The sequence below is a fragment of the Lissotriton vulgaris genome, chromosome 2_1 (assembly GCF_964263255.1).
Source record: "Lissotriton vulgaris chromosome 2_1, aLisVul1.2, whole genome shotgun sequence".
NCBI lineage: Eukaryota > Metazoa > Chordata > Amphibia > Caudata > Salamandridae > Lissotriton > Lissotriton vulgaris.
Window position 1 is genome coordinate 612,009,795 of NC_141687.1, and position 22,398 is coordinate 612,032,192.

A 22,398-nucleotide genomic window follows, 5' to 3' on the forward strand; every position below is an offset into this window, starting at 1 on the left:
CAGACCGGAGGGACCCTTACAAACTATGGTCTACTGGAACTGATGAGTACCATTTTCATATTCAGTGTATTGAGTTATTTCTTCTTGTTGTTCTTTTCTTTGCAGGGGGGGATGGGGGATGGGGGTCTGGGGTGAAGGGTGCTGGGGAGTTCCATGGTGGTGACGGAGGGTTCTGTTGAATGGCTGGCTGGGATGTGTGCGAGTGATCCGGGCGGGTGCGGATTGGGAGGGGTTGTTCCAAAGGTTTCTACAAGCTTGTTGTTGGTTGGGTGGTGCCCGGGGGGGAATCCTGGATTGCCCTTTGACATTACCTTCGACTGGAGGGCTCCTAAGTACGGGAGAGGGGAATCAAGAGGTGGCTGTAGAGAGTCCTGGTTTATTACTGCACTATGCCAGTTAGCATAGGGACATGGAATGTTAAGGGCCTGAACTCACCGCAGAAGAGGCAGAAGGTATGGAAGTATGTGACTGACCATCAGCTGGATATTGTGGGGTTACAAGAAACTCATTTAGCACGGAAGGATGAGCTACGCCTTCGGCATAGGGCATATCCCCTTATATATAGATCTTCTGCCACCACGAAACATAGAGGGGTAGCCCTCATCTTCCGCGCTGCACTGCATTTCCAACCTGTAGAGGTACGCAATGATAAGGACGGCCGATGGCTGATGGTGAAGGGGCTTGTTCAGGGGCGGCTGTGCACCTTTGTGGTAGTGTATCTCCCAAACTCTGGTCAAAATACATTTCTACAAAGCCTGTTGCAGAAAGTGGGGGACTTTATGGAAGGGCACTTGTTCCTTTTGGGGGACTTTAATTTGGTGTGGGATAAGGTGGTGGATAGCTCCGGGGGCCACAGGGCTGGCACGGGTGTGTTTTCTACATCATCGCAGCAGTTGGTAGGGGAGCTGGGGTTGATTGATGGGTGGCGCTTTTTTCATCCTACCTCAAGGGACTACACATTTTTCTCTCATGTACACCACTCCTACTCCCGATTGGATCACATCTTCCTCGGCCAATCTCTTAGAGGGGATGTCCTTGATGCCACCATTCTTCCTCTATCAGTCTCGGATCACAGTTTGCTGGTGCTTAACCTTTGTTGGTCGTCATCTGGTGCCGGTCAGCGGAAGTGGTACTTCCCGGCCTCGGTGGTCAGGGACGATACTTCCAATCAGGCGCTGCGAGCTGCCATTAAGGAATTCTTTGAGCTTAATCCCCCGTCTGATACATCCGTCTCTAACACCTGGGACGCCTTTAAGGCGTCTATCAGGGGCACGTGCCTGGGCCTCAATGCGCAACTCAATAGACTGCGACGGAAGGACCGGGAGGCCTTGGAGGCTGAGGTGGCAAACCTCGAGCAGGCCCACAAGCTTATTCCCTCGAGAGTGACCCTCCGACCATTGACGGCGGTAATGGGGAAGTTGAGGGCCCACTACAATAACAGGGCCGAACTCACGCTATTGAGATTGGGGCGACAGTCGTACTCCTGTGGGAACAAGGTGGGTAGGCATCTGGCGCGTCAACTGCGTGATAGGAGGGAACGCGAATATATAGGAGGAATTCGAGATGCAGCGGGTGTATTGCAGCATCGAGATGAAACGAAGGCGGACATTTTTGGCCGCTACTATGCGGACCTTTACACGGGGGACAGCCTCAGAGCGGAAGCCCAAAGGGAGTACTTGCGGCGCTTGCCCCTACCCCAGATATCTAAAGAGTGGAATGAGTTGTTGGAGGCACCGATCACTAGGGAGGAAGTCCTTGAAGCCATCAAAAATTTAAAACTACACAAGGCACCGGGGCCGGATGGCTATACCGCTGTCTTTTACAAATCGTATGCCGCCGAGTTATGTGATTTCCTAGTGTCCCTTTTTAACGACATGGCTATGTCCGGGTCCTCTATGGGCTCCTTGGCGGAGGCGGTGATCACGGTTTTACCAAAGCCTGGGAAGGACCTCGCTCACTGTGCCTCGTTCCGCCCCATAGCGTTACTCAACATTGACGCTAAACTATACCCGGCGCTCCTGGCGCATAGGCTACAAGATCTGATGCCTGCAATCATACACCCTGATGAATCCGGATTCATCAAAGGGCGCCAGACCCACGACAATACCCGCAGGGTGGTTCACTTAATTGAAAAGGCGGACAGGTTCCGCATCCCGGCAGTTCTTGTGGGTCTGGACGCCGAAAAGGCTTTCGATCGGGTGGATTGGGGCTTCCTGTTCAACACACTGACGGCTTTTGGGTTTTCGGAAAAATTTATCACCATGGTGAGGGCAAATTTTTGCAGCCCCAGATCTCGAGTGGCGGTGAATGGCCATATGTCGGCGTTCTTTCCGCACTCTAGGGGCACCAGGCAGGGTTGCCCCCTCTCCCCTCTTCTGTTCGCGCTAAGCATCGAACCCTTGGCGATGGCGGTGCGAGAACATGAGGGGATTCGGGGCTTACCGTTCACAGGAGAGCAACACAAGATCACACTATTCGCGGACAACGTATTATTTTCTGTGGCGGATCCGGAGCACTCGCTACCTTGCATTAGGGAGATCTTGCTAGAATATGAAGAGGTGGCTGGCTTCAGGGTCAACTATAGCAAGTCGTATATTTTGAATCTGACTCTTTCGCAGGCGGAGGTGGACCGCGTGCGGCCATTGACCCGTTTAGCCTGGGCCACTGGTTCAATTGTCTATCTGGGAGTCCACTTGACCCCAACAGTGGGCAAATTGTTCTCGGCTAACTTCGCACCCCTTCTAGCGAAGACCCGAGCTGAATTGGGCAGGTGGAAGCCCACATTTTTGTCATGGCTGGGCAGAATACATGCAGTTAAGATGGTTCTCCTTCCTAAATATTTGTACTTATTTCAGGCTCTGCCCATTCCGCTAGACAGTGATTACTTTCGGCGGCTCAAGACTCAGATTCTGCGATTTGTTTGGCAAGGGGGCCGGGCGCGTCTATCCTTTGCGGTCCTGCGCCGGCCCAGATCAGAGGGCGGGGTGGGGCTTTCAGACCTGCAGCTCTACTACAGGGCAGCCCAACTGAGGGTTCTGGTGGAGTGGTCGCAGCAAATGTCAGAAAAACATTGGCTGCACATGGACCGGAGCGTGGCTGGCAGGTCGATATGGGATCTGGCTTGGAAGCCGAAGAAGGACCGTCCCTTGAATGCTTATATCAGTACCCCCACGGGTACCACTCTGAAGGTCTGGGACACCTTGGCCGCGGATGAACGTTGGACAACATCCCCTCGCCGTTCACACCCTTGCACTTCAACCCGGCTTTCCCGCCGGCGCTTAGAGAGGGGGCCTTTGATGCGTGGAGGGAAGGAGGCTGCAGGGCCTTGATCCACCTGTTTCATGGAACGGAACCCCTTACCTTTGCTAACTGTGTGAGGGACTATCGGGTCCCCCAATCCGACCGATATCGTCATGTACAATTATTGCATTGGGCCACTTCGCCGGGGATACTGGAGGCAGCCACAAGACCTCCAACGCCATTAGAAGCTTTTTTGCTGCGGACGTCTGCCATGAAGGGCGTTATCTCCTTCCTATATCAGCTTTTGCTTAAATCGGCAATGACGCCTAGGCCACGATATTTGGAACAGTGGGAGGAGATGGTGGGGAGAGATATCACCGATAATGAGTGGTCGGCGCTTTGGCGGGATCTGACCAAGTTTAATCACTCGCTACATCTGAGAGAAGCTCATCTCAAGACCCTCATGCAATGGTACCTATGCCCAACCAGGCTCCACCGCATTTACCCAGCTACTTCCGATAAATGTTGGCGGGGTTGTGGGCTCCTCAGGGACTTTCGCCATATCTGGTGGGACTGCCCCGTGATCCGGCCATACTGGGAGGAAATTCTCTCGCATATCAGGGACATTCTTCAGTATCCCGTAGAGGACTCTATGGCCTTTGTCTTGTTGGGACTTCGTGACCCCGGCCTTGAACATCAGACTCGGGCTGACAAAAAGATTTTGTGGCTTTGCCTGGGGGCGGCCAAACTCACGTTGGCCACTGCCTGGAAATGGAAGGAGGCACCAGCAATCTCTCTGTGGCACGCACGACTTTGTAAGCTTCTAAGCTTGGAAAGAATGGCGGACATCTTCCTCGGTAATTTCAAGAACTTCAAGTTCATATGGGGACCCTTGGTTGCCTTCCTCTCTAAGGGGTTGCCATCAGCTGTATGTCCGGCATCCCTACGATCTCTACATCTCTTTCAAGTCTAGTATGGTTATAAGAATGAGTGTGGGTATGTGTGAGTCACCACCATGGGGGTGGGGAGGAGGGGGAAGGGGAGTTAAACTTCTCTGGTTTTTGGGTTCCTGAGGTGCATGCTGTTGGATTGATGGCATATCCGACTTGGATATATAGGCCCGCGGGACTGATAGCTCTGGTACTTAATCTTTTGCATCGTACAACGCAGTTGAAAGGCTTCTTGGAGCTCTTGATTTGCAAGCCTCTGAACATACTCAGTGCTATCGGACTAGACTTGTCTCTGCTCTGTGAGATCACCAACTTCTAAATTTCGGATTGTGCCCGCTGCGTGGGGAAATGTGCGGCACCTCAGTGCCCTTTTCTCTGTTTCTTTTTTGTTCTATCCCCAAAAAATTTTTACCAAAAAAAAAGCGAATATATGCACATTGGGCGATCCAGAAATTACATGTGCTCCTTCCCATAATAAACAGTCTAAGGTTGAAACTGCACTGGGTCCCTCCCAGGGAGGGTGCCTCCGAACTTGAATATATTTGGATAAAAACATGGAAGGGAGAGAAAAAAAGAACCTGCGTATCACAAAACGTAAACCAAAAAAACTGAGGTTTCCTGAGGTTTCAGAAGTACATGATCATGCCATTTTGCCAAAAACTGGGAAAGAGTATAGGCTGCTAGCCTCCATGGTGGTCAAGAACCAGAATGCCCAAATAATAATCCTTCCTATCACCCTTCGAGTATGATAGAGGTGCCTTTATTGAGGGGATCTTGACAAAATGATTGAAACACAGATTTGAGAATAGGGAGCTATAATGAAGGATTGGGATCTGAATGGGAGAACCATACTCCAGGGTCTGACTTGGATGTTTATTTATTTATTTATTTATTTACTACATTTGTATGGCGCAACAGCTACCCTGAGGGTTTCCCGGGGCCTTGGAGTTATGTTAGCTGAACCGAAGACAGACCGTGAACACTATTGGTTAAACAACCATGTTTTAACTCCCTTACGGAATTGGGGATAGCTCGTTTCAAGACGAAGATTGAGTGGAAGTGAGTTCCATAGGACCGGCGCCATATGAGTGAAAGAGCAACCTCCCAGGCGTGCCCGTTTATATCGTGGAACTATAAATTTAGCCTGGGACAGGGATCGAAGGTTTCGGGAAGGGATATATCTCTGTGCCTATATATGTTAAGTAGAACATAGTGGTAAAAATAAAATCTAATAACACCACAAATATAGTGGAACAGGGAGCAGAACAAATGCATAGTGATAAGGTATTAAGAAGGTGTAGCCAGGACAGGCATTTAAAACCCTGACTTTTGCCTCCCTGTTTGACAGAGAACTGGGCACATTAAATAGAAGCTGCCTTTTGCAGCTTCTCTCCAAAATTGAGGATTTGAGATTGATTACAAGTAGAGATATCGATCAGGTTTTTTCGGCTATCGAAATGGGCTCCCGATCTCCAAAGTTATTTTTAGCTATGGAATAATTGCAGGGTTAGTCCTGGCGAATGTTGATCAATTTAGGAAAAATGGGATTGATGTAATCTTGGATGAGACGCCAGTAACTCCACAGAATGAATCTGTCAAAAGTGCTCATCAGGTCTTATGCAGAACGACATCGAATAGTAGGGGTCCCTCAAATATGAAAGAGATTATCAGAATATCAGAATTTCGGTTGGTAGCAATACCGGTGAAAGGGTGATTAATATTGCAGGGTTTGGGGAGCAAAGTGCAATTAAACTTAGCGTGGAAGCTGAATTGGCACAATGGAGTTGGGTACTAGGTACATTGAATGGTTTTAAAGGAAATAAAAAACTTCCTATGCTGCAGAGGTAGCCCCCTGGGGGAAGATCCCGTCCTGGAATGTGGCAGGTGTGGGAAATACAAGTTTTAAATTAAATTCTGTAATGATTTACAATCCTAAGATAATATGCCTTCAGGAATCATGGTACTGTACAGATTTTAGTTTTGAGAAATTATTTGTATTTTACTGTGCCGTAAAACTCTCAGCATAGGGTCACGCAAGTGGGGGGCATAGCGATCCTACTTAGTAATAGTATAAATTGTAACCCTCTGGTCTTTATTCATTCAAAACGTTGTATGTGTTTAAAACTGACCTTGGGTAACGTAACACAAGGTCAGCATTCATCTCTCTTATTGGCAAACATATACATTCCTCCTGGTAGGGGATCTGACCTTCTTGTTGACTCAATTTTTCTTTTGTGCATAGAATCAGTATTTCTGAAGATTGTACTCTGATAATTTTAGTAGGTGATTTTAATGCCAAATCTCAAACTGTTCCTCATGGGCCTTTAGTAACCAAGATCTGGAAGACGCATGGTCCATCCCTGAAATTTTGTTGTCCACTCAGACCCGAGCAGATAAGAGAGGATTAAGTCTGCTGGACTGTTTAAGAACTAACGATTTGGTTATATTAAATCGGAGATTTCCGGAGGACTCTCCGGCATCCTATATATTCCACGCTGCCCTGTGGCAGTCATCAATAGACTATATGGTGGTATCATATCAACTCTTTGGAGCATGTACTCAGTTTAAAATCCTGGGTACTGATCTGAGTGACCACAGTATTTTATCAGTAGATGTTAATCTGGAGTTTAGGTAGTCTGATCGTTGGAATTCAAGAAATGATACAATTAAGTTTAATAGAACAAAATGGTGAACCTTTTGGGAAATAAAAATCCGATAAGTCTAGGGAGGTATGTTAAAAATGCGATCTCTGGCCTTGGCCAGGAAAATCCAATCGATTGGTTTGAGAAGCATCTGGCCCAATTTAGAATATGTGGATGTACAAAAATAGCTAATGGTATTGTTAAACTGGCGGTTACTTCACGAAAGGTAAAAAAGCTAAATCAAGATTTGAATGCTTTAATAAGGGTCCAATTTAGGAGGGCCTTATTGTCTAGGCAAAGGGAAATTAATAGGTTAAAAAGGGAGAGAACTTCGCTTAAGGCTGCTGAATGTAGGGGGTAGAGGACTCGAAATCGATTAAACTGAGAGAATTTGCACGCTCTTGGGACTCACGTAAATATTGGACCCAAATCGCTGAATTCTGCGATACTAGAACTAAGGCAGAAGCCATTTTAATATCTGACTCAAAATGGACCCAATATATTTCACAGCTATATGCTCTAAATACTGGGAGGAGTTTTAATTCGGAGCATTCCTTGCTGAATATTTATGGTCCTCCCTCTTGTTGGGAAATAGAGAGGTTTAATAAAGTGGCACGGTTCTCTGGTGCAATGGGCCCGGATGACATCCCGATTGCTATTATTAAACCAGACAGCCAGTCATGGGCTCATTTACTTTTCCCGGTGTTTTCTTACTGCAATTCGTACGGAATTATTCTGCCCTACTGGAGAGGAAGTATTGTGGTCCCATTATATAAAAAGGGCCCTAAGGTGTCTCCCGCCAGTTTCGGGCAGATTTCCTTATTGGATTCAACAGGAACATTGTTTGCTGAGAGTGTACTTCATCGTCTGCAGGACTGGGCATTTGGTAATGATCTTGTACCTGCAGAACAAGTGGGATTCCCTTAGCACAGTGGCACCTTGGATAATATCACAGTTTTACAAACTCTGATCGAAAAAATACAATAGGTAAAGGGATAACCTTATATGCTGCCTTTATAGGTTCCTGCCTGAAATGGGGATTCCAGACCAATTACTAAGACTGATCATCGCACTACATGCCGCTACATAGACACAGGTGTTGATGGAAGGTAACAAAGGCCTGTCAAGTAAAGTGGTAACCCATAACGGGCTGAAGCAAGAGTGCCTATTGGCACCTCTTCTTTTTTCTTTGTACTTCAGTGATCTGCAGAGCCGGGTAGGGCAGTTTAAAGGAGATTGCCAAAATTAGGCCCCTTGGAGAAAGTTAATTGTCAAATGTTTTATAAAATTCTGCTGGAATACCATCAGGACCTGGGAATATTTGGGTGTTTAAAGCTCTGATGGCATTATAAACCTCTTCCATCATAAAAGGTGCGCCAAAAATACATCTGTCAGAGTGGGATAAGGACAGTAAATTACAATTGAGTAAGAATTTATCTAATATCATATCTGGAATATTACGAGGTTTAAAATTTCAGTGGCAGAGAGAAGTAAATACCCATGTGGACTTCTTATAGTATGTACCTGTTTTTTATCTTTTTTGGTATGTTAGTAATTGGCAAAAAGGTGCCCAGATTTGTTTGCAATGAAATGGAAATTGACTTTTTGTTTATAAATGAAATGACCTGCTCTTTTACTAAGTAAAGTATATTCATATCCTACATTTTGTTAATTGGGTTTTGACTTGAAGGTCTGCAAATGATAAGAACATCTTTTCAGCTTTGGAAATCTGTTGTTGTAATCTATAAAGATTTAAATTGAATATTGTATTCTCATGTGCCATGATAGAGATAGTAACCCCTCAAATATAGGCCTTGAAAGCATCTAAATGAGTAAGGTTTGAGGTGGCCTCTGAATGATTATTGTGTAAGTATCCAGAAATAGCAGACAATACTTTGTTTTGGTTTACATCCAATAGTATAATATCAGTATTGATTTTCCAGCTGGGCATATGTTTGAAAATATCCTCAAGCATTTTTAAAAGATGAAATTAAGGCATTGCCTTAAATAGTTATATGTTCTATTTTAGGATTGAACTTTGTATGGCACAAATTCCTGGAGGAGAGTAAGTAGTCAATATGAGAATATGTAGAATGAGCATTTGAGTAGAAAGTAAAATCCTTGTCAATGGGATAAGTGAGTCTCCAATGATCAATTAACTTAGTATGAGCCAGGAATGCTTTAAACAGGGCATAAGATTGTGGAGGACGAAATTTAACCGTTGAAATGTTATCTAAAAGTGGATCAGAAATGGTCTTTGTTAGAAGGGGCGATCCCAGGGGTCAGGATATACTCTCCCGACCTCCCCGTGACCCACCTCTCCCAGGAATATTGCCGAGTCCTAACGTGAAGTCCTCGCCGGGGAGGACTCCGGGTCTAAGATCGTACACACTGAGCTCACTCAACACTTATGAACCGACACCACACCGTGGGTTTCAGTAAGCAAGTTCTTTATCAACAGTAGAGCTTTAGGCAAAATGAACACTTATTTACAAGCGATCGAGGGATCGTAAAGTGTCGGTTGTGAGGAGTAGGGAAGCGGGACAGTCTCAGTATTAGGCCAGTATGAAGTGTACCCTGCGCACAGCTCTCAATCCTCGAGCCGGGGGATATGGGCGATGGTGGTCGTACTAGCTGCTGTACTCACTCCTCTCGCTCCAGGTCGGGTTGGTAGCGTGGATGGTCCAGCCGAACCAGGGTTCTCCTCGAGCCGCGACAAGGTCAGCAGGGCTCGATCCGGAGGCAACAGAATGTCTGTCAGTTCTTGAGGAGCCGCAACGACGTCAGCAGGGCTCAGGGTGTTCACGAATGTCCTTAGAGTTTCAAGGATGAGCCGCGAGGAGGTCATCAGGGCTCTGAGGTTCCAGTTCCTTCTTCACGAGGATGAGCCGCGACAGCGTCAGCAGGGCTCGATAGGTTTCAAAGTTCGGTCTTCTCCCCAAGGGTTGAGCCGCGATCAGATCAGCAGGGCTCTCTTGTCCAGGATACAACTGCCCGCTAGTTCTTGGGCGGCCCTTGATATAGCGCAGTGGCCCTTTGATGTCCGGTCCCTCGCAGGCGGAGATCTCCTGCCTCGGGGTGTGGTACTGAAAATTCTGGACCGGTGTCAGATACATGGTTGTATCATGACGATTTTGGTATCAACAGACCGGTAATGGTTCGAATACTATGCACAAGCATTTCCGTCATGTTCGAGTGACGGAACCACCCTGAAATCGGATTTCTCGCCCGGAACCCACGGGTTCCATTTTGTGATCGGCAGCCATTTTGTGATTGCCCTCACATAAGGCAATGACTAAAGGCCGAAACCGACCTGAAGGACACGTACACTTTGCTGACTCCTCTGTGACCTGGGCAAGCTGACTCCTCCGCCCAAAGCCAAACCTGTTCGTCCAGGTCCTCTCCCAGCGGCCGAGCTAGATTCGTATCAAGGCACAACATATCATAAACCTTTCATCGCACACAAACCATGCCTAATCTTGCACACACCTGTCCCTGTTTTTTGCTTTATGACTTGCTTTACGAGGAGGAGGTGCTCGATTTTATTGGGGGTCCGTCGATATCTGATGGAAATACTGGACCTCGCCGGGTAATCAATTATGAGCTGGACGAACAGAAATGTGGGCTTGTCATCATGAATTTGCTTTTCCTTTGTAGTAAAAATATTTGTATGGTCAACTGTAAAATAAGGAATGTTTGCCTAAAGCACATTATTTGGTATAAAAGAAGAAGGCTGGCTTCGTAAAAGAGAGCAGTCTCCTGAGAACATACATGCGCTTCATGCTGTTGTACTTCTAGGATATCTGTTGCTGGCTGCAGCCAATAAATACGATCTTTGACTTCACCTAGAAGACTCTGTGTTTCTGTAGTCTGAAACAAGAAGGACTCAGGAGTTTTCAGGTGTATTCCTTGGCACCGCCGGGTCCATAAAAACCCGGTACTTCAGTTGGCACCCAACGTGGGGCGGTATCAGCTGTACCGGTCCAAGCCAGAGGTTCGTGAGGAGCTTCGTGTGAAAATTCCGGAGGACGGCCAACCACTTCAGCGACCCCTGCATGTCGACGTGGTCAGAAGGTCTTTGCTGCGAGGTTCCCCGCGTCCCGATGGCTACGAAGGACTGCTGCCCTGACTATCGCCCTGTTTTGGACCCTAGATGATTTGTAGAGCGAAACGATAAACGAGTCTTCTGGTGACGTCATCGATACCTCAGTTAAGTATAAGTGGAGCGTCTCCCAGTCCTTAGTTTTGTTCTTAGTTTTTTTTGGGGTATCCTTCGGGACGGTTTTGTTTGGAACGTGCAAGTGCCAAAACCGAAGGACTCGTGTATTCACGAGGCTATCGTATTCGATAATCCTTCGAAGTTTGAAGCTAGACTAGAGAGCGAAGATGCCTGGTCTTAGCAGACTTGGAAATTTGTTTTGCCTTGGTTGTAATAGGGATTCCCGGTTGGAGGATTCGTGTCCGGTTCCTCCGATTGGAACTCCAACATATGAGCTCTATGTGAAACACGGCGTAGGCCCCATCACATATAATGAAGTATGGATCCGATACACCAGAAACGATGGTGTTCTAAAATGGCCCCAATATGGTAGTTTTGACACAGAGGTTTTAGATAATCTAGAGGTAAAACTTTTTAAGAAGAAAGCCCGGCCGGCAATGTTTGACTCTTTTTGCCTATGGTGTAAAGAGGCAAAACAGAAAGAAATGAAATTAGCGAAGAAAAAAAACCGAGGTATATCAATGGTACAAGCTGCCGTTGCGTTCCGAGATAATGAGGCAGAGCGAGAGAGTGAACAAATTCTTAGAAGTAGGAAGTTAGCGGTAGATAAGTTCTACCCAGTTTTGCTACGCAAAAGACAAGAATCCGAGGAAAGACTTGATAAAGATCCTTTAATGTCTCATTTACTGAGTTCACCACCTCCTTATGCGCGGAATGCTACAGCACCTCAGCAACCTTTGGTTGTGCAACCCCCCATTGTTGGACCACAGGTTCTGCCGCAATCACCAGCTCCTCTTCAGCTGGTTCCTACTCCTCCGGCGCAGCCCCCTCAAGGGCCGCCGCCTTTGCTACCTACTCCATCTATGTTCCCTACGACTTCACATACTGTTCCGACTACTTATCCTAATACTACCTCTGCTACTGCTTTCACCTCTGCTTCACCTCAACACGTCTCACCTGTTGTTTCTGTCCTTCCGTCAGTTTCTCCTTCTGTTCGACAGAGAATGGCCAACACTGTTGCTGGTCTTTTCTCACCTTTCTTTGGGTCTCCTAATACGACCCCTAGCATAGAACGAAGACAGTTGCGGAGTCAACTGCCTGACTATCAAGAGAGAGAATTACTGAATCGGTTAGCACGTAAATGGGTTATGGATACTGTGAGATATGATGTACAGTCTGTCATGGAAGTCTTCCGTCAATGGGAAGCATCGAAGCAAAGATATGTTTTTGAGCAAATGTGTGTATTTCTCTGTGAAGATTTGGAGGGAAATGATCCGGAACACGATATGCCTGAATTATACCGTGATTCAGAAAAGGGGGTGGTGATGAACAGAGTGTCTGAATTAAGCAGACCACTCTTACCCAGTCCAAAGATCAGGGCTTGATCCATCACCGTTATTTATCTCACTGCACCATCCCAGCTCAGAACCTGGCTATATGCAAATCAGTCTGTCCCTGGCCCAGTGCATCATGGGAACAGGGCAGACTAAACTACCAAGCCAATTCTTCACCAGAAAGGAGACAAGCTACCGGGGACCGGTTTCTGGCATTTCAGCCTTCTTCGGCCCGGCTTGCTTGAATCCTGATGGTGCAGTGAGAAAGGGACTCATGTCTGAGTATACCCTGCCACACCTATAGTGGCCAAAAACGATTCAGAAAAGGGGGTGGTGATGAACAGAATGTCTGAATTAAGCAGACCACTCTTACCCAGTCCAAAGATCAGGGCTTGATCCATCACCGTTATTTATCTCACTGCACCATCCCAGCTCAGAACCTGGCTATATGCAAATCAGTCTGTCCCTGGCCCAGTGCATCATGGGAACAGGGCAGACTAAACTACCAAGCCAATTCTTCAGCAGAAAGGAGACAAGCTACCGGGGACCGGTTTCTGGCATTTCAGCCTTCTTCGGCCCGGCTTGCTTGAATCCTGATGGTGCAGTGAGAAAGGGACTCATGTCTGAGTATACCCTGCCACACCTATCATTTTGTCCACCACAAGCGTGGAAGGGTATACTCAGATGTGAGTCCCTTGCTCATTGCACCATCAGGATTCAAGCAAGCCGGGCCGACGACGGCTGAAATGCCAGAAACCGGTCCCCGGTAGCTTGTTTCCTTCCCAGTATAAGAATTGGCTTGGTAGTTTGGTTTGCCCTGTTCCCATCATGCACTGGGACAGGAACAGACTAATTTGCATGTAGCCAGGTTCTTAGCTGGGATGGTGCAGTGAGCTAAAAAACGGTGATGGATCAAGCCCTGATCTTTGGACTGGGAAAGAGTGGTCTGCTTAATTCAGAAACTCTGTTCATCACCACCCCCTTTTCTGAATCATTTTGTCCACCATAAGCATGGAAGGGTATACTCAGATGTGAGTCCCTTGCTCATTGCACCATCAGGATTCAAGCAAGCCGGGCCGACGACGGCTGAAATGCCAGAAACCGGTCCCCGTTAGCTTGTTTCCTTTCCAGTATAAGAATTGGCTTGGTAGTTTGGTTTGCCCTGTTCCCATCATGCACTGGGACAGGAACAGACTAATTTGCATGTAGCCAGGTTCTTAGCTGGGATGGTGCAGTGAGCTAAAAAACGGTGATGGATCAAGCCCTGATCTTTGGACTGGGTAAGAGTGGTCTGCTTAATTCAGAAACTCTGTTCATCACCACCCCCTTTTCTGAATCATTTTGTCCACCATAAGCGTGGAAGGGTATATTCAGATGTGAGTCCCTTGCTCCTTGCACCATCAGGATTCAAGCAAGCCGGGCCGACGACGGCTGAAATGCCAGAAACCGGTCCCCGGTAGCTTGTTTCCTTCCCAGTATAAGAATTGGCTTGGTAGTTTGGTTTGCCCTGTTCCCATCATGCACTGGGACAGGAACAGACTAATTTGCATGTAGCCAGGTTCTTAGCTGGGATGGTGCAGTGAGCTAAAAAAACGGTGATGGATCAAGCCCTGATCTTTGGACTGGGTAAGAGTGGTCTGCTTAATTCAGAAACTCTGTTCATCACCACCCCCTTTTCTGAATCATTTTGTCCACCATCAGCGTGGAAGGGTATACTCAGATGTGAGTCCCTTGCTCATTGCACCATCAGGATTCAAGCAAGCCGGGCCGACGACGGCTGAAATGCCAGAAACCGGTCCCCGGTAACTTGTTTCCTTCCCAGTATAAGAATTGGCTTGGTAGTTTGGTTTGCCCTGTTCCCATCATGCACTGGGACAGGAACAGACTAATTTGCATGTAGCCAGGTTCTTAGCTGGGATGGTGCAGTGAGCTAAAAAACGGTGATGGATCAAGCCCTGATCTTTGGACTGGGTAAGAGTGGTCTGCTTAATTCAGAAACTCTGTTCATCACCACCCCCTTTTCTGAATCATTTTGTCCACCACAAGCGTGGAAGGGTATACTCAGATGTGAGTCCCTTGCTCATTGCACCATCAGGATTCAAGCAAGCCGGGCCGACGACAGCTGAAATGCCAGAAACCGGTCCCCGGTAGCTTGTTTCCTTCCCAGTATAAGAATTGGCTTGGTAGTTTGGTTTGCCCTGTTCCCATCATGCACTGGGACAGGAACAGACTAATATGCATGTAGCCAGGTTCTTAGCTGGGATGGTGCAGTGAGCTAAAAAACGGTGATGGATCAAGCCCTGATCTTTGGACTGGGTAAGAGTGGTCTGCTTAATTCAGAAACTCTGTTCATCACCACCCCCTTTTCTGAATCATTTTGTCCACCATAAGCGTGGAAGGGTATACTCAGATGTGAGTCCCTTGCTCATTGCACCATCAGGATTCAAGCAAGCCGGGCCGACGACGGCTGAAATGCCAGAAACCGGTCCCCGGTAGCTTGTTTCCTTCCCAGTATAAGAATTGGCTTGGTAGTTTGGTTTGCCCTGTTCCCATCATGCACTGGGACAGGAACAGACTAATTTGCATGTAGCCAGGTTCTTAGCTGGGATGGTGCAGTGAGCTAAAAAACGGTGATGGATCAAGCCCTGATCTTTGGACTGGGAAAGAGTGGTCTGCTTAATTCAGAAACTCTGTTCATCACCACCCCCTTTTCTGAATCATTTTGTCCACCATAAGCATGGAAGGGTATACTCAGATGTGAGTCCCTTGCTCATTGCACCATCAGGATTCAAGCAAGCCGGGCCGACGACGGCTGAAATGCCAGAAACCGGTCCCCGTTAGCTTGTTTCCTTTCCAGTATAAGAATTGGCTTGGTAGTTTGGTTTGCCCTGTTCCCATCATGCACTGGGACAGGAACAGACTAATTTGCATGTAGCCAGGTTCTTAGCTGGGATGGTGCAGTGAGCTAAAAAACGGTGATGGATCAAGCCCTGATCTTTGGACTGGGTAAGAGTGGTCTGCTTAATTCAGAAACTCTGTTCATCACCACCCCCTTTTCTGAATCATTTTGTCCACCATAAGCGTGGAAGGGTATATTCAGATGTGAGTCCCTTGCTCCTTGCACCATCAGGATTCAAGCAAGCCGGGCCGACGACGGCTGAAATGCCAGAAACCGGTCCCCGGTAGCTTGTTTCCTTCCCAGTATAAGAATTGGCTTGGTAGTTTGGTTTGCCCTGTTCCCATCATGCACTGGGACAGGAACAGACTAATTTGCATGTAGCCAGGTTCTTAGCTGGGATGGTGCAGTGAGCTAAAAAAACGGTGATGGATCAAGCCCTGATCTTTGGACTGGGTAAGAGTGGTCTGCTTAATTCAGAAACTCTGTTCATCACCACCCCCTTTTCTGAATCATTTTGTCCACCATCAGCGTGGAAGGGTATACTCAGATGTGAGTCCCTTGCTCATTGCACCATCAGGATTCAAGCAAGCCGGGCCGACGACGGCTGAAATGCCAGAAACCGGTCCCCGGTAACTTGTTTCCTTCCCAGTATAAGAATTGGCTTGGTAGTTTGGTTTGCCCTGTTCCCATCATGCACTGGGACAGGAACAGACTAATTTGCATGTAGCCAGGTTCTTAGCTGGGATGGTGCAGTGAGCTAAAAAACGGTGATGGATCAAGCCCTGATCTTTGGACTGGGTAAGAGTGGTCTGCTTAATTCAGAAACTCTGTTCATCACCACCCCCTTTTCTGAATCATTTTGTCCACCACAAGCGTGGAAGGGTATACTCAGATGTGAGTCCCTTGCTCATTGCACCATCAGGATTCAAGCAAGCCGGGCCGACGACAGCTGAAATGCCAGAAACCGGTCCCCGGTAGCTTGTTTCCTTCCCAGTATAAGAATTGGCTTGGTAGTTTGGTTTGCCCTGTTCCCATCATGCACTGGGACAGGAACAGACTAATATGCATGTAGCCAGGTTCTTAGCTGGGATGGTGCAGTGAGCTAAAAAACGGTGATGGATCAAGCCCTGATCTTTGGACTGGGTAAGAGTGGTCTGCTTAATTCAGAAACTCTGTTCATCACCACCCCCTTTTCTGAATCATTTTGTCCACCATAAGCGTGGAAGGGTATACTCAGATGTGAGTCCCTTGCTCATTGCACCATCAGGATTCAAGCAAGCCGGGCCGACGACGGCTGAAATGCCAGAAACCGGTCCCCGGTAGCTTGTTTCCTTCCCAGTATAAGAATTGGCTTGGTAGTTTGGTTTGCCCTGTTCCCATCATGCACTGGGACAGGAACAGACTAATTTGCATGTAGCCAGGTTCTTAGCTGGGATGGTGCAGTGAGCTAAAAAACGGTGATGGATCAAGCCCTGATCTTTGGACTGGGAAAGAGTGGTCTGCTTAATTCAGAAACTCTGTTCATCACCACCCCCTTTTCTGAATCATTTTGTCCACCATAAGCATGGAAGGGTATACTCAGATGTGAGTCCCTTGCTCATTGCACCATCAGGATTCAAGCAAGCCGGGCCGACGACGGCTGAAATGCCAGAAACCGGTCCCCGTTAGCTTGTTTCCTTTCCAGTATAAGAATTGGCTTGGTAGTTTGGTTTGCCCTGTTCCCATCATGCACTGGGACAGGAACAGACTAATTTGCATGTAGCCAGGTTCTTAGCTGGGATGGTGCAGTGAGCTAAAAAACGGTGATGGATCAAGCCCTGATCTTTGGACTGGGTAAGAGTGGTCTGCTTAATTCAGAAACTCTGTTCATCACCACCCCCTTTTCTGAATCATTTTGTCCACCATAAGCGTGGAAGGGTATATTCAGATGTGAGTCCCTTGCTCCTTGCACCATCAGGATTCAAGCAAGCCGGGCCGACGACGGCTGAAATGCCAGAAACCGGTCCCCGGTAGCTTGTTTCCTTCCCAGTATAAGAATTGGCTTGGTAGTTTGGTTTGCCCTGTTCCCATCATGCACTGGGACAGGAACAGACTAATTTGCATGTAGCCAGGTTCTTAGCTGGGATGGTGCAGTGAGCTAAAAAAACGGTGATGGATCAAGCCCTGATCTTTGGACTGGGTAAGAGTGGTCTGCTTAATTCAGAAACTCTGTTCATCACCACCCCCTTTTCTGAATCATTTTGTCCACCATCAGCGTGGAAGGGTATACTCAGATGTGAGTCCCTTGCTCATTGCACCATCAGGATTCAAGCAAGCCGGGCCGACGACGGCTGAAATGCCAGAAACCGGTCCCCGGTAACTTGTTTCCTTCCCAGTATAAGAATTGGCTTGGTAGTTTGGTTTGCCCTGTTCCCATCATGCACTGGGACAGGAACAGACTAATTTGCATGTAGCCAGGTTCTTAGCTGGGATGGTGCAGTGAGCTAAAAAACGGTGATGGATCAAGCCCTGATCTTTGGACTGGGTAAGAGTGGTCTGCTTAATTCAGAAACTCTGTTCATCACCACCCCCTTTTCTGAATCATTTTGTCCACCACAAGCGTGGAAGGGTATACTCAGATGTGAGTCCCTTGCTCATTGCACCATCAGGATTCAAGCAAGCCGGGCCGACGACAGCTGAAATGCCAGAAACCGGTCCCCGGTAGCTTGTTTCCTTCCCAGTATAAGAATTGGCTTGGTAGTTTGGTTTGCCCTGTTCCCATCATGCACTGGGACAGGAACAGACTAATATGCATGTAGCCAGGTTCTTAGCTGGGATGGTGCAGTGAGCTAAAAAACGGTGATGGATCAAGCCCTGATCTTTGGACTGGGTAAGAGTGGTCTGCTTAATTCAGAAACTCTGTTCATCACCACCCCCTTTTCTGAATCATTTTGTCCACCATAAGCGTGGAAGGGTATACTCAGATGTGAGTCCCTTGCTCATTGCACCATCAGGATTCAAGCAAGCCGGGCCGACGACGGCTGAAATGCCAGAAACCGGTCCCCGGTAGCTTGTTTCCTTCCCAGTATAAGAATTGGCTTGGTAGTTTGGTTTGCCCTGTTCCCATCATGCACTGGGACAGGAACAGACTAATTTGCATGTAGCCAGGTTCTTAGCTGGGATGGTGCAGTGAGCTAAAAAACAGTGATGGATCAAGCCCTGATCTTTGGACTGGGTAAGAGTGGTCTCCTTAATTCAGAAACTCTGTTCATCACCACCCCCTTTTCTGAATCATTTTGTCCACCATAAGCGTGGAAGGGTATACTCAGATGTGAGTCCCTTGCTCATTGTACCATCAGGATTCAAGCAAGCCGGGCCGACGACGGCTTAAATGCCAGAAACCGGTCCCGGGTAGCTTGTTTCCTTCCCAGTATAAGAATTGGCTTGGTAGTTTGGTTTGCCCTGTTCCCATCATGCACTGGGACAGGAACAGACTAATTTGCATGTAGCCAAGTTCTTAGCTGGGATGGTGCAGTGAGCTAAAAAACGGTGATGGATCAAGCCCTGCTCTTTGGACTGGGTAAGAGTGGTCTGCTTAATTCAGAAACTCTGTTCATCACCACCCCCTTTTCTGAATTATACCGTGTGATGTTCGAGTTCTCGGAGGGCAGGATCGTAGGCGCCGATGTTGAGAGAGCGGTTGCGACATTGTTGTCGTATTGGAGTAAAGGGGGCACTTCTCGATCACTATCTGAGTGTGACATACCCGGTAGGAAAAAGGCGCGACAGTATCCCATGAGAGAGGTTCCGCCGGTTTGGAGGGAAGGGGACGCAAATGCCAACCCAGCCATTCCGCCGCATTTTCAGCGTGTATGGGTACATCTTCCTTGGAAGAGATCTGAAGTTTTGGCTCTCAAACAGACATTACCTGACCCCCATAAAAATCCTGCAGGGTATTATAAGGAGTTATCACAGACTGTAAGCTCATGCATTATGAACTTAGCCGATATAGACATGTTGTTTGGGAACGTAGTTCCACAGTCTTTATGGGGAAAGATTCGCCACGCCGATCACGATCAAGAGTTAGGTGACACAAGGGTCAATATTACTGCTGTAGATAGCAGACAAATTGGTGGTGCTAAACCCGAACCTTTAATTGCGGAACTACCTGGTAGAATAATAACCTATATGAAGACTCTAATTCCTGAATTACGTATAAACTGGGACAAGTTGTCTGCGTGTAAGCAGAAGACGGACGAGACTGTGTCTGACTTTTTCACGCGATTCAAAGAGACTTTTGTAGATCATAGCGGTCAGGATATGGCTACCGAAGGTGGCCAGAGATTGTTCGTCGACAAATTTGTGCATAACTTACTTCCGGAGTTGTGTGCTAAGTTGAAGGATTCTGAGAGTGCTTGGGCTGTCTCCACGTCAGCACAGATCTTAGCCACAGCCCAGTACTACGAAAACAGGCGCAAAGATGAGTTAGAGAAAGCGGATAAAAAGGTTAAGGAATTAAAAACTAAAATTTTGATGCAACAGGCGTATCCACCCGCACTAATAATCAGCGCGACTATCAGCAACCTCAGCAATATTCGAGAAATTCGCAAAGAAACGAGTCTTCTCAACAGCGTTTACCGTATGGACCAAATCAGTGTGCATATTGTAAAGAAGAGGGTCATTTTAAGAGTAGCTGTCCGATTTTGTTACAGCGCACGAATGGTACTTCTGGTGCAAGAGGTCGAGGCGTTCAACAAGCCCCTAGAGGAAGGGGACGTGGACATATTCCCCAGAACGCACGTTCCTTCCCGCCTCAGAATTCAATGAATAGTTTTGACCAGCAGAATAACGTGTCTGGTAGAACAGCTCAGTACTATGCTGATGACTACTATGCAGAAGATGAGAATATGGTAGGTAATGGTTGCTAGGACAGCCATGGACAGAGAGAGGGAGTTGTTTCAGTTCCAGTAGATCAGAGTGGACCTTACGTTGAGATGATTACATCAGGTGTGTCAGAGCCTTTTCTGTTGGATACTGGTGCTACAAAGAGTTCTATAATGCACTCAAAACTCCCTGGCACACCTTTGTCTGGCGAAATGAATGTTTCTGTAGGTTTTTCTGGTGCCCCGGTTAGGAACCCGATTTCTAGTCCTATGTCACTTTCTATTGGACCTTGTGAATTGGAAGCACCCCTCATTCTGACGACAGGTTGTGGTGAAAATTTGTTGGGATTGGATCTGTTGAAAAGATTGTATGCGACTTTGCACTGTTCTCCTTCGGGAGTACAACTTACATTGGGTAAGAAAGTGGTTTCCGCGATGTATTTGTCGAAGGATAAACTCCCAGCAGAATTGTCTTCTCTCCCGCATATTCTTTGGGCTACTGGTCCTAATGATGTGGGTCTTTTGGAAATATCACCATACGTTGTGACATTGAAAGCCAATGTTAGAATGCCGCGCATTCCCCAGTACAAAATATCTAGCGAAGGTGAAAAGGCATTGTTAGCAATCATATATGACCTGATTGATAAAGATGTAATTGAAGAGACGAAAGGCAATGTTTGTAATAGTCCTGTTCTGCCTGTTCTGAAACGCACTGATCCCTCCCAGCCACCTATTTACAGGTTTGTGATTGATCTTAGAGAGGTTAATAAGATCGTTGTGCAACAGTTTCCGGTTGTCCCTGAGATAACTGCCCTATTGACTGTGATTCCAGCTTCAGCGGCTTGGTTCTCAGTGATTGACTTGAAGAACGCTTTCTTTGGCATTCCAATTGCAGAGGAGAGCAGAGATATTTTTGGCTTCAGTTTAGGAGGCCGAAGCTTCCGCTTCAAGCGCGCTCCTCAAGGCTACTACGAAAGCCCGTCAATATACAGCCAGGCTTTGAAAACACAGCTTGATACGATTGTTTTACCTGATGGCGCTACCCTTATTCAGTACGTCGATGATTTGTTAGTTGCCGCAGATACTGAGGAGAGTTGCAAAGAAGCCACATTGTCGTTGTTGCGTCATTTGTCTGATTTGCATCACAAAGTGTCTCTCTCGAACCTGCAATATTGCGACAAGAAGTGACCTACCTAGGTCACCTCTTATCGAAGGAGGGAAGGAAACTGACCCCAGAAAGAATTCAGGCAATTGCAAAGTTGAGTGTGCCAAGAACACAGAGAGAAGTGAGCACTTTCTTAGGTATTACATCCTATTGTAGGCAATGGATACCGAATTTTTCCTTATTGGCCAAACCTTTGGTGGCATTAACTTGTAAAGATACACCGAATTCCATCCCATGGTCTAAAGAGTGTCCGAAAAGTTTTTCAGAATTGCGGGATGCATTTTGTTCGGCTCCTGTATTGGGTACCCCGGACTACAGTAAGCCTTTTACATTGTACGTCCATGAGAAAGAAGGTTGTGCATTGTCAGTGTTGACACAGTCTTTTGGGGACAAGCAACGTCCATGCGCGTATTTCTCGTCGACTTTGGATCCGGTAGCTAAAGCGCTGCCAAGTTGTTTAAGGGCCACAGCCGCAGCAGCCGTTTCTATTCGACAGTCTGCTGGGTTAGTAATGAATAACATGTTAATCGTGATGGTCCCGCATGCAGTGGACACTTTGTTAAACAGAACCAAGACACAGCACTTAACTAGTGCTCGATTGTCAGGTAATGAATTGACACTCCTAGCGAGTCATGTGCACATCAAAAGGTGCAATACATTAAACCCAGCTACGTTGTTGCCGATCACAATCAAGACAGAGAATGTTGAAGAGTCACATGATTGTTTCCTCAGAACTGAGGAAGAAACGAAAGGGAGAATAGACCTTAGGGACACTCCCCTAGCAGAATGTGATGGCACTTTGTGGGTTGATGGTTCATGTTTCAAGTTGCCGAATGGCGATACGACTGGGGCATATGCTGTTACCTTGCATACGATTGTTGAAACTGCGCGCATCCCACATAACTCAGCGCAAGCAGAGGAGTTGATTGCATTAACAAAAGCGTGTGTGTTGGCGAAAGGAAAACGAGTGAATGTGTACACTGACAGTCAGTATGCCTTTGGTGTTGCCCATAGTTTTGGACGTTTGTGACGTGAACGAGGTTTCTTGACTTCGCATGGTGCTAAGATCCAGCACGGTCAGTTGGTG